This window comes from Sturnus vulgaris, chromosome 7 (genome assembly GCF_052056855.1).
Source record: "Sturnus vulgaris isolate bStuVul1 chromosome 7, bStuVul1.hap1, whole genome shotgun sequence".
Lineage (NCBI taxonomy): Eukaryota > Metazoa > Chordata > Aves > Passeriformes > Sturnidae > Sturnus > Sturnus vulgaris.
The window spans coordinates 4,712,846-4,725,529 of record NC_142249.1 but is presented as its reverse complement, the minus strand read 5'-3'; the positions used below and the strand labels follow the sequence as shown (position 1 = coordinate 4,725,529).

At 57.5% G+C, this 12,684-nt stretch overlaps 1 long non-coding RNA gene across 1 annotated transcript; it reads right to left on the bottom strand.

Moving 5' to 3' along the window:
- Window positions 1-8,365: 8,365 nt before the first annotated feature.
- On the bottom strand, window positions 8,366-9,154 carry LOC148223132 (uncharacterized). The gene is made up of 3 exons (XR_015804695.1): window positions 9,035-9,154; window positions 8,738-8,875; window positions 8,366-8,502 (listed from the first exon to the last, which is right to left on the bottom strand). It is a non-coding gene; the product is annotated as an uncharacterized LOC148223132 (long non-coding RNA).
- Between the last annotated feature and the right edge of the window lie 3,530 nt (window positions 9,155-12,684).

Here is a 12,684-nt window from a genome sequence, read left to right as displayed (position 1 = left end):
AGGGGGAAAAAGGGAGTAAGACCCTGAGGTGGGGGGAGGGTGCAATAATCTCCCAAGAGTGACTCACAGAGATGCAGTCTTTCCCCAGCATCCCTGGAGGTGATGTGGGCACTTTGGGAGGCTGCCCCTTGTGGGCACCTCCTCTCCCAGCCTTTTGCAGTCTGCTTGGCCGTCCCTCGGTGACAAGGCTCTCTGGCCCATGACCACAGGGACTGTGTGGGGCACGCCAGGCACACAGTGCAAATGTCGGGGGCAGAGGGGAAACAGGGGGTCTCACCTGGCCAGCAGACCCATGGCATAGTGCTGGGTGCCAGCAGAGAGCAGCGTGTCCCAGCCACGCTTGCGCTCCATGGCCATCACCTCAGGGTCATACTGCAGACAGAAGAGCAGAGCCTTCATGGTCTGCACTGCAAACCTGTGTGCAGAGCAAAGCCCAGGTCACACTGGGAGCACTGGCGCTGGCCACAAGGGCATGGGAAGGACAGGAGGACCAGGACCTGTTGGGCTTGCTGGGAAGGTGGTGATCCTCCCGGCACGCTCTCCAGAAGTTATCAACTGCCTCTGGCATCTGCTGTGTGGTGATGATGACATGGAAGAGCAGAGCCGTAACCAGAGCGTTGGAAGAATGCATCATGGCCTCATGGCACTGAGGCACCCGGATAATCACCCAGAGCACCAGAGTTGCCTGCAAAAGAAGCAGCCCCAGACAGCGCTCAGTGCCGAGGTGTCCATGGGGCAGGGCCCGAGGGGAGAGGCAGGGGGAGCAGTGGGCCTGGTGCTGCCTGAGCCTGTCCCTAGCCCAGCGCCTGAGGCACAGAGAGGATGGATGGAGATCTGCTGGAGAGGCTACTGGCGAGGAAACCAAGGCCAGTTCCAGAAACTCACAGCCAGGGCAAAAACGTCCTTGTTGTCCCCATCAGAGGTGCACATGCTGTGCAGGGGCCAGGCCTCCATCACACACAGCAGAGTTGGCAGCACCTTCTCCACTGTTGATCCCGATGAGCCTATGGCTCTCCACATCCTTGCAGCAGCTCTGTGGGATCAGAGCTCTGTGTCAGGGGTGTCTCAGTCACAGTCCAGTGCCCTGTGCAGCTGTAGGGCCCAGGTGACAGAGCCCCGGTGCCCTGAGGGCCAGGCAGGGAGCGTGGCAGCAGTCTCAGGAGACAGAGGGGCCTGAGGGTCCTGGGCCTGTCTGCCTGTCTGGCAGAGCCCATTGGACAGGCTGTACAGGGCGGTGGGCCCTAAAGGCTGGTGGGCCCTAAAGGCTGTTGAGCCCTGAGCTCTCAAGGCACGTGGGCCTCGTACCTGTCACACGTTGGGGCACAGCGCAGGAGGGTCAGCACCACGTCAGCAGGGTGTTCTCCAGCCAGCCTCAGAATGTCAGTGCGCAGACTGACACCCACAGTGGCACAGGACACGAGACTCTGGTGAATGCTTTTCACCATGGCTGGCACCTGGAAGAGGCGTGACGAGGACTTGGAGTGCTGTCCAAGGGACCAGCTTCCCCCAAGAAGTGCTTCCCTTCCTGTGGAGGGAGCAGAAAACATTCATAAAGAAGAAAGTCTCCCTGCATCCTCAGAACAAACTCCTTGGAAAACCATAGCTTAAAGATAAGAAATGGCTTGTGAAATGATGAATACAAAAAGGAATCCAGTTCCCGCCCTTGGTAGATCCTTCGATCTCCAGTATTAGTGGCTCATTCTCTTTTAGTATCCGCAGGCCAGCTTTGAATGTAAAATCCCTCAGGGATTGGTTAGAATGTAGAATTCCCTTGATAATTGGTGCAAACTGTAAAACTCCCAAAAGCTATAAAAACCCCTGTAAAACAATAACCGTTGGTATATGCTAGATTGGATGCCTTCATAGAATAAACTATGGATTTGTGGCTTTCTACATATCCTGGTTTATTTACCCCGCTGGTCTAAGAGCTCACCGCGAGCCAAATTTCTATCTGGGCAAGGCTCGGGAACGTGCTCTGTCGCTGAGGGCTGCAGAAGCGGTCTCAGAGATCCCAAAGGGAGCCCAAAAACCCAGCCAGCGACACCTTCCCACCACACTCTTCTGGCCTCAAAGACCAAGGAGGCACAGTGGCCGTTCCTTGAGGGGATGCACGATCACATGATCCTGGGAGGGCACCAGCCCTGGCCCCAGACTGCTAACCTGCAGCTCAGATGAAACAACACTCTTCTCAACAAAATCGGTGGTGGGAGCATGAATGACAGCGGGAGTGGTGTCAGTATTTGTGATGCCCTGAGTCTCTCCGGTGTCAGCGTTTGTCATGGCCACGTCCTCCGTCACTGCCATGTCAGCCTTTGCCCTGTCATCATTCACTGCTGTGTTGAAGTGGTCTGAGCACTCAGCCAAATCTGGGCTGACATCGGGCTCTGCCTGGAGCTCGCTCAGCCTGGAGTCAGGCTCGGCTGTGCTCTCTGTTGCTGTGCTGCTGGTCTTTCTACGGCGAAGGGGCACAAACTCGCGGAACATCTGCAGGAGAACAAAGGACAGGGAAGAGAGGCAAGTTCCATGGCATGCTCCAAGCGCTGTGCTGGGCTGAGCAGTGACAGCAGGCCCAGCCCAGGTGGGGATGGCTGCAGGTACCTTCAGTGTTCTGCGGAAGCGGCCACGGGTGGGTTTCTGCTCTTGTGTCGGCTCCATGGCTGCAGCACCTGGCAAAGAGCGAGCGCAGCCAGAGCTGAGGGGCTGCGGGAGAGGCCGGAGAACACAGCCCAGCCCTGCATTCCCCAGGCAGGGACAGCCCCGGGATGCCCCAGGGGATGCCAGCACGGCCGCTGCAGGGTGTCTGCCCGGCCCCTCTTCTGTCCTGTCCCTGGGCATGTCCACAGTGGGTGGGCTGGACTGAGACGAGATGAGACGGGATGGGATGGGACGGACGGGATGGGACGGGACGGGACGGGGCCAAGCTGGATGCATGCACCAGCCCTGAGACCCAGGTGTGCCACTCACCATCCTGCATTGGCTGGAACGGCTCTGACTCTTCGGGCTCTTGAGGAGCTGGGGCAACTCTAGAGCCTCTCCTTTTTATTGCCCTGAACACTTTGAACAGATTGAGAAATCTGCCCGCCATGCCGGAGTCTGGCCTCGAGGGCACCTTCTAGAGAGATGCTTTGGGAAAGTTACAAGGCAACAAGTTGTGCAGCTGTGCCTTAAAGGCACCTGCGACAGAGAAGCCTCAGGAAGGCTGCAGGACAGCAAGTCCTGCACTTGAGGCCTCCTGCCACAAGGGCAGCAGACTCCTCGTAAATGATTCAGATCACCACACCCCAAGGTCTGGCTACTAGTGCACCAGCCACAGGGATCAGAGATACCTCAGGAAAGCTCCAAGTCACCAAGTCCTGCAGTCTTTCCACGAGGTCACCTGCAGGAATAACGCCTCGGAAAAGCTCGGGGTCAGGCACGAACGAGTGTGCTGTGCGGGGGCTCCTCACAGCACCGCTCTGGCGCCTCCTGTCCCGTCGCGTGCTCCGAGCACTCTGGTGTGCCCGTGTCACCACCAGCCCCCATGTCACCACATGTCACAAAGGGTCCTTAGACACGGTTCCATGCCACGGTGACCAGGCTGCACTGCATCACAAAGGGCCCTTGCACACACTGACACCTGCCCTGGGGACACCCTGAGCCCACCCAAAGTGGCCCAGGTTGGAAGGAATCCCTTGGCCCAAATATCTAAGAGAGCCCGACAGGAATGTTAGGAATGGCTCAAATCCTATCCAAGGGCTCCGGGCATTTAAGAGCCCTCAATTCAGGAAAGCCTTCCTTCCCCAAATTCACTGGCATGGCCAGAGAGTGTGACAGATTTGGACGTTTGCTTCCCATCTCAAAGCAGCAACTCATTTGCCTTCATTTGTCATCCATTGGAGAGTCACTTTACAAAAGAACACTACACAGAGGCGAATAAAGGCCATTCTTTGCTTTGCAAATGGTTTTCAATGAAGAGATGATAATATCCTAATTCTAGGAAGGAATAAAAGCTCACAAGGAGTGGAAGTGCACTCAGTGTTAGCAAATTAGCCCAAACAAATGAGAAGATTGCAAAATGGCTAATCCTCCTCCTGGTACAGATAGCTAAGTGGCTCTTTGTCCTGGGGTACAATGCAAAAATGTGTATTCTATCACCATCTGTTAAAATGTGGGAGGGGTGGTGATCCTTATCTCTGTGGGAGATATCCTCTGCTGATGTGCCATCTGATAAGATGGGGGGATGATCATCGTTATCTATTCACAACCCATCCTTCCTCCAGAAGATATATTCCGTTAATGGGCCATTAAGTCCTATTGTGTGACTGATAAGATTACATCACCCCATTGGGAGATGCCCCAGCTGGGGCAGGAGCCAAGCCTTTCCTACCTAGATAAAATACTGGGGTTTGGGACCCGAGGGCAGACCTTTCAACTGGATCCCAGAGGAAAGTCGGACCTTTTTCCACATCATTGCTGGATCTTCGGAGGAAAACTGCACCTTCTACAGGAGCACCGCTTCAACAGAACCACATCTGTCATCCAGGAGGACTGCAGCCACCATTTATATGGACTGCTACCAACACCCTGACTGACAGGGTGTCAGGTTGTATTTCTGACTGTGTTGGTGGTTGTTTCTTTTATATTATTGCATGTATTTTATTTTTTTCTCTTTTCTCCTATTAAATTGTATTACTGACTTGGAGTCTCGCACTGGTTTTACTTTCAAACCAACACACTCTTAAAGTACAGCTCTCCCCTCCTCTTCCCTGCAGGAAGATCAGGACCCCTAACAAAAAATCACAGCTAGTGCTTTGGCCCTGCTCCATAACCAAAGCTGTGCCAAAGCACAGATGCTGCCTTCAAGCTGACTCCAATTCCAGCCTAGACCTCTCACCTTCCACACAGCTCCTTCTCCAAGACGCCCACCAACACCAACCCACCTAATCAGCCACACACAAGCCCCCAACAGCCCGCCAGGATCCCCAGCTATCCCCATCCCTCCGCAGAGCTTTCCCAGCCTCCAGCAGACCCCTGGTTCCCTGCACGTGCCATGGGATGGCACTCGGGAGGATCTGCTCCAAGGCCTTTCCCGGTAGCAAGCTCAGGCTGCCAGGCCTATGGTTCCTGGATCATCCTTCCCACCAACTCTCCCTGTGCACGGCTGCTCCATTTGCACATTGGTGCTCAGCTCAGAGTTCTGCACTTGAGCAGCACTGCTGAGAAAGGATGGAGAGCGGCCTGGCAAGCTCTTTCTCCAGCTCCCTCTTGACTCTTGGGGGAGGTAGAACATTCCACAGGAAAGCACCTGGTGCTACAAGGAGTGGGTGACATCAGACAGCTGTGAGGGGAAGCCTCAGGACTGCTGTAATTCTGAGGGAACACCGTTGGCCTTGACCTGTATGCACCTGCAGAAGCTTAAATCCTCAGCTCCCAGGACCTCTCTTGGCCAGCACCCTGATGTGCACGCAGGACTGCTGCGAGGCACTGCTGGGACCCAGCGGGACAGGAGCTGCTGTCTCGTGTCCACCCAGCACCCCCGACAGAGCCAGGGTCACCCCAAAAGCAGACAAACGATCTGGTGTCGGCAGAGAGGAGCAAGGAGCACTGGGCTGCCTCCTCTCAGGGTATCTCAGCTGGCCCTGGGCCAAAACACGCCCCCGTTTTAAGGCCTGCTAATGCCCAGCTGCCAGAAATGCCGACCTTCTTCTCTCCAAGGCGCACAGGAAGAGCCAATGAGCAGGATGCCTTGGGAGGCAAACCTTCCCGGCCTTTGCTGAGGCCAGGGACACACCAAGATCAGCCAAGACTCTGCAGATTGCCTGGCCCGCACAGCCCAGCTCTTTGCTGGCCCTGGCCCGCAGCAGCTTCCACCAAGCGAGAGGCAATTGCATATTGCCAAGAGCCGAAACACAGCAGGCGGGTGAGATGTGAACAGTGTGCGCATCAAGGCCTTTTAATTCACAGCTCTCAAAGAGAGCTTTGGGGCTCGCAGCTGGACAGAGATGCTCCTGCTCACACCTCTGGCCAAAAGGGGGTAACACAGCGTGCTGCAGGTGCTTGGGTTGGTCTCCACAGCTCCAGGCAGATGCCAAACCTGCTCTTCACAGCCTTCTCCCTTCCCCTGCCCCTGTGCCCAGGGCAGCGGGCCTCAAGGACTCAAAGGACCACAGGGAGCCAAAGGGAATGTTACGAAGGGAGAGGGGAGATGAAACAAGTCTTGCCTCTGCCCAGGCCTCTGGCAGTAGTCATTGGCTTTATTGAGGTGGGCAGCACCCCAAAACCGCTCTTGCTCACAAGTTCTTCATAATGGTTGTTTAAGTCTATTACAAAATGAATTGTTTATTTAATAGACACAATTTTAACAAACAAAAGACTTTAATCTATTTCTTTTGACAAAGGATAAACAAAGAACCACTAGTAGGAGATAATATACTTTGCAAAGCAAAGGAATGAGGTGGAAGGGAAAACAGGGATTGGCGTGGTCTGAGGGCTAGAGGGAGAGAGCTATGTACAGGCAGGGAGAGGGCTGAAGCCATGCGAGCTTCCCACAGGTTCAGCTGTGCCAATCATCAGCTGTGCCTGGAGCTCCAGTGAGATATGCATGTGGTGTCCTCTTCAGTGTCTCCTGGTGCTGTTCTTGGGACACTGGTTCACTGTGTCGCTCAGAGGAACCTAATTCTTCAGCTCTGTTGGCAAACTGGTCTTGAATATTCAGGTTCCAGTGGGATGGACTGGTTTGTTTCCTTGGGGTGTGAATGGCTGGAAGAGAGAAGAGTCACAGTCAGAGCCCGGATCTGTGGGAATCCAAGTAGACCTTCCTGCCAAGGGCAGCCCACTCAGCTCCTGCAATGGCCAGCAGAGAGGAGTTGCCAACGGGATCGGCTGCAAGGTGCAGGCCAAGAATCCCGCCTGTGTCCCAATAAAACACTCGGAGCTCTGCCCACGCCACCCTTCATCCACACAGGGAGCAAAGCCCTCCGCAGCCGGGACAGGGATTGCAACTCCACCTGCCAGCCCCCGCTGCCAGCCCGCTGCCCTCACTCACCCGCACTGAGCACCTGGAGCTCATTCTTCTACTTCCTCATGCGTGCCCCGGCGATCCCTGGGAACACAGAGCCCGTCACGGCTCTGTCCAGCGGCACAGCTCCCTGCCAGCGGCGCTGCCAGCCCTGTGGCCACACGCCCTCGTGGCCCGGCAGGGCTCAGCCCGGGCCCTTGCTGCATCCTGACGCCCAAGGGCACGGCTGCGACACAGGGCGGCAGCAGCCCCGAGGGCAGCCGGGGCTCCACGGCGCCGGGCCCGGATGCCGCGCTGCCGGGGCCGCAGGCGGGGCTGGGGCCGAGCTGCGGCGGGGCGGGGAGGGGAGGGGAGGGGAGGGGAGGGAGCCCGGGCTCACCCATGAACCTGATGGCCGCTAATTGGACGGACTGCTGTGGGCTCTGCAGGTACGGCAGGGCCTGGCGCAGGTGCTCGGCCGCTCGGCTCCTGTCGTCTGCCAGCTGGAGAGAGCGGCGGGAGGGAAGGGTCGGGCCGGGCTTTGTGCCCCTTTGCCAGGCGCTCCCCGCTTTGGCCGGCCCCGGCCTCCCCTGCCCGCACAGCCCTGAGGCGCGGCCAGCAGCCGCTGGGCCGGGGCTCCGTCGGCGCCCGGCTCGGGCCCACAGGAGCCTGGAGAAGAGCCCGTGCGGCTCCTGCGTGCAGCCCTGGGCAGGGCCACAGCTGCCAAGCGCACACAGTGAGCACCGCGCTCAGGGGGCTTGTCCAGGCTGAGCCTGGCGCTTCCAGGCCCTCCTTACCAGGCACTCGGCAAACATCCACAGCTCTTCTGTCTGCAGCGCCTGTTGGAGATCCGTCTTCTTCAAGAACCCGGCCGCACAAAGCAGCGTTTCTCGAGAGGCCTGGAGAGCAGCAGAGATGTGCAGATGGCACCGCAGCTCAGGGCACAGGAGCCGCGTCCCTGTGCCAAGGCGTGCAGGAGGCTGCAGCCCGGGAGGTGCCAGGACCTGCAGGAGGCAGCCGAGCCCCTTCCAGACATCCACCAGCATCACACAAAACTTTACCTTTGCCAGCTCCTGGTTCTCATCATGGCAGTGGAAGAAGAGTGGGAGCAGGCTCTGGCTCACAATTCTCTCCAGGGCCGTTTTTCCCTTGTCCACTACCAAGTCCATCACCTTGCAGAAGAGGTGAACGGAAAGCTGCTGCACATGACTGCTATCCTGGAGGAAAGAAGGAGGAAAAGACCTCAGAAGCAACTTGTACAGCCCACCTGGGCGAAGGCCCAAACATCAGGAAGGCACAAAGTTTCGGGGCAGCAGCCAGTGCTCATGGCTGGGGGCACAGAGCCTTACATTTTCCAGTAGTGACAGGAGTGGCACAGCCAGCTTTGTAGCAGCAGTGCTAGATATCATGAGGTGTTTTTCCTGGAAGATATTTATGAAGACAGAGAGGGACATGCCAATCACCTCTCTCTGTGCATCACCCAGCAGCTCCAGGAGGCTTCGAGACAGGCTGCGTATACGTTTGGCCTGTGTAGAAGACAAGGCTGTGCTGTGAAGCCAAGAACGGCTACAGTGCCACCACTGCCGTGCTGGCACTGCAACCCCACCCTGCTGCCACAGGGCCCAGAGGCCAAAGGCCTGTCGTGATGAACTCAGGGAGGTGAGGCAGGAGAGCTGGGAGCATCTGCTGCAGCTCCTGAAGCCCAGGCAGCCCGAGGGGCAGCTTTCCCCAGCACAGCTTCAGCCGCTGCCCCCTTCTCACCATCGAGGGATCCTTGCTGAGCACCACAAGGCATCTGAGTGCCAGGCGACGTCTCTCCCTGTACTTGCTCTGCAGGTTCCTTGACATGATCTCCAGGATGCTGTCAGCACATTGAGTGAAATCCAAGCAGTCCAGGACCTGAAAGGCACAGGGCAGTGACAGCGGACCCGGCCGGCAGGAGCGCGCAACCACACAGGGCTGGGCTGAGAGATCAGCACAGGGCACGGGCAGTGTCCCAGGCAGCTGTGGTGACGAGAGGACAGAGAGCTGGGAGGGAGCTCTGGCCAAGAGGCTCACCTCCACAGTGAATGCCAGGAAAGGCAGATCCCAGCGTGGCTCCTGTGTGCTGAGCAGCTGGAGTAGGTGGAGTGCGACATGGGTACACAAGGGCATCAAGCCACGACGCATCAACCTAGCAGGGGGAAAAAGGGAGTAAGACCCTGAGGTGGGGGGAGGGTGCAATAATCTCCCAAGAGTGACTCACAGAGATGCAGTCTTTCCCCAGCATCCCTGGAGGTGATGTGGGCACTTTGGGAGGCTGCCCCTTGTGGGCACCTCCTCTCCCAGCCTTTTGCAGTCTGCTTGGCCGTCCCTCGGTGACAAGGCTCTCTGGCCCATGACCACAGGGACTGTGTGGGGCACGCCAGGCACACAGTGCAAATGTCGGGGGCAGAGGGGAAACAGGGGGTCTCACCTGGCCAGCAGACCCATGGCATAGTGCTGGGTGCCAGCAGAGAGCAGCGTGTCCCAGCCACGCTTGCGCTCCATGGCCATCACCTCAGGGTCATACTGCAGACAGAAGAGCAGAGCCTTCATGGTCTGCACTGCAAACCTGTGTGCAGAGCAAAGCCCAGGTCACACTGGGAGCATTGGCGCTGGCCACAAGGGCATGGGAAGGACAGGAGGACCAGGACCTGTTGGGCTTGCTGGGAAGGTGGTGATCCTCCCGGCACGCTCTCCAGAAGTTATCAACTGCCTCTGGCATCTGCTGTGTGGTGATGATGACATGGAAGAGCAGAGCCGTAACCAGAGCGTTGGAAGAATGCATCATGGCCTCATGGCACTGAGGCACCCGGATAATCACCCAGAGCACCAGAGTTGCCTGCAAAAGAAGCAGCCCCAGACAGCGCTCAGTGCCGAGGTGTCCATGGGGCAGGGCCCGAGGGGAGAGGCAGGGGGAGCAGTGGGCCTGGTGCTGCCTGAGCCTGTCCCTAGCCCAGCGCCTGAGGCACAGAGAGGATGGATGGAGATCTGCTGGAGAGGCTACTGGCGAGGAAACCAAGGCCAGTTCCAGAAACTCACAGCCAGGGCAAAAACGTCCTTGTTGTCCCCATCAGAGGTGCACATGCTGTGCAGGGGCCAGGCCTCCATCACACACAGCAGAGTTGGCAGCACCTTCTCCACTGTTGATCCCGATGAGCCTATGGCTCTCCACATCCTTGCAGCAGCTCTGTGGGATCAGAGCTCTGTGTCAGGGGTGTCTCAGTCACAGTCCAGTGCCCTGTGCAGCTGTAGGGCCCAGGTGACAGAGCCCCGGTGCCCTGAGGGCCAGGCAGGGAGCGTGGCAGCAGTCTCAGGAGACAGAGGGGCCTGAGGGTCCTGGGCCTGTCTGCCTGTCTGGCAGAGCCCATTGGACAGGCTGTACAGGGCGGTGGGCCCTAAAGGCTGGTGGGCCCTAAAGGCTGTTGAGCCCTGAGCTCTCAAGGCACGTGGGCCTCGTACCTGTCACACGTTGGGGCACAGCGCAGGAGGGTCAGCACCACGTCAGCAGGGTGTTCTCCAGCCAGCCTCAGAATGTCAGTGCGCAGACTGACACCCACAGTGGCACAGGACACGAGACTCTGGTGAATGCTTTTCACCATGGCTGGCACCTGGAAGAGGCGTGACGAGGACTTGGAGTGCTGTCCAAGGGACCAGCTTCCCCCAAGAAGTGCTTCCCTTCCTGTGGAGGGAGCAGAAAACATTCATAAAGAAGAAAGTCTCCCTGCATCCTCAGAACAAACTCCTTGGAAAACCATAGCTTAAAGATAAGAAATGGCTTGTGAAATGATGAATACAAAAAGGAATCCAGTTCCCGCCCTTGGTAGATCCTTCGATCTCCAGTATTAGTGGCTCATTCTCTTTTAGTATCCGCAGGCCAGCTTTGAATGTAAAATCCCTCAGGGATTGGTTAGAATGTAGAATTCCCTTGATAATTGGTGCAAACTGTAAAACTCCCAAAAGCTATAAAAACCCCTGTAAAACAATAACCGTTGGTATATGCTAGATTGGATGCCTTCATAGAATAAACTATGGATTTGTGGCTTTCTACATATCCTGGTTTATTTACCCCGCTGGTCTAAGAGCTCACCGCGAGCCAAATTTCTATCTGGGCAAGGCTCGGGAACGTGCTCTGTCGCTGAGGGCTGCAGAAGCGGTCTCAGAGATCCCAAAGGGAGCCCAAAAACCCAGCCAGCGACACCTTCCCACCACACTCTTCTGGCCTCAAAGACCAAGGAGGCACAGTGGCCGTTCCTTGAGGGGATGCACGATCACATGATCCTGGGAGGGCACCAGCCCTGGCCCCAGACTGCTAACCTGCAGCTCAGATGAAACAACACTCTTCTCAACAAAATCGGTGGTGGGAGCATGAATGACAGCGGGAGTGGTGTCAGTATTTGTGATGCCCTGAGTCTCTCCGGTGTCAGCGTTTGTCATGGCCACGTCCTCCGTCACTGCCATGTCAGCCTTTGCCCTGTCATCATTCACTGCTGTGTTGAAGTGGTCTGAGCACTCAGCCAAATCTGGGCTGACATCGGGCTCTGCCTGGAGCTCGCTCAGCCTGGAGTCAGGCTCGGCTGTGCTCTCTGTTGCTGTGCTGCTGGTCTTTCTACGGCGAAGGGGCACAAACTCGCGGAACATCTGCAGGAGAACAAAGGACAGGGAAGAGAGGCAAGTTCCATGGCATGCTCCAAGCGCTGTGCTGGGCTGAGCAGTGACAGCAGGCCCAGCCCAGGTGGGGATGGCTGCAGGTACCTTCAGTGTTCTGCGGAAGCGGCCACGGGTGGGTTTCTGCTCTTGTGTCGGCTCCATGGCTGCAGCACCTGGCAAAGAGCGAGCGCAGCCAGAGCTGAGGGGCTGCGGGAGAGGCCGGAGAACACAGCCCAGCCCTGCATTCCCCAGGCAGGGACAGCCCCGGGATGCCCCAGGGGATGCCAGCACGGCCGCTGCAGGGTGTCTGCCCGGCCCCTCTTCTGTCCTGTCCCTGGGCATGTCCACAGTGGGTGGGCTGGACTGAGACGAGATGAGACGGGATGGGATGGGACGGACGGGATGGGACGGGACGGGACGGGGCCAAGCTGGATGCATGCACCAGCCCTGAGACCCAGGTGTGCCACTCACCATCCTGCATTGGCTGGAACGGCTCTGACTCTTCGGGCTCTTGAGGAGCTGGGGCAACTCTAGAGCCTCTCCTTTTTATTGCCCTGAACACTTTGAACAGATTGAGAAATCTGCCCGCCATGCCGGAGTCTGGCCTCGAGGGCACCTTCTAGAGAGATGCTTTGGGAAAGTTACAAGGCAACAAGTTGTGCAGCTGTGCCTTAAAGGCACCTGCGACAGAGAAGCCTCAGGAAGGCTGCAGGACAGCAAGTCCTGCACTTGAGGCCTCCTGCCACAAGGGCAGCAGACTCCTCGTAAATGATTCAGATCACCACACCCCAAGGTCTGGCTACTAGTGCACCAGCCACAGGGATCAGAGATACCTCAGGAAAGCTCCAAGTCACCAAGTCCTGCAGTCTTTCCACGAGGTCACCTGCAGGAATAACGCCTCGGAAAAGCTCGGGGTCAGGCACGAACGAGTGTGCTGTGCGGGGGCTCCTCACAGCACCGCTCTGGCGCCTCCTGTCCCGTCGCGTGCTCCGAGCACTCTGGTGTGCCCGTGTCACCACCAGCCCCCATGTCACCAC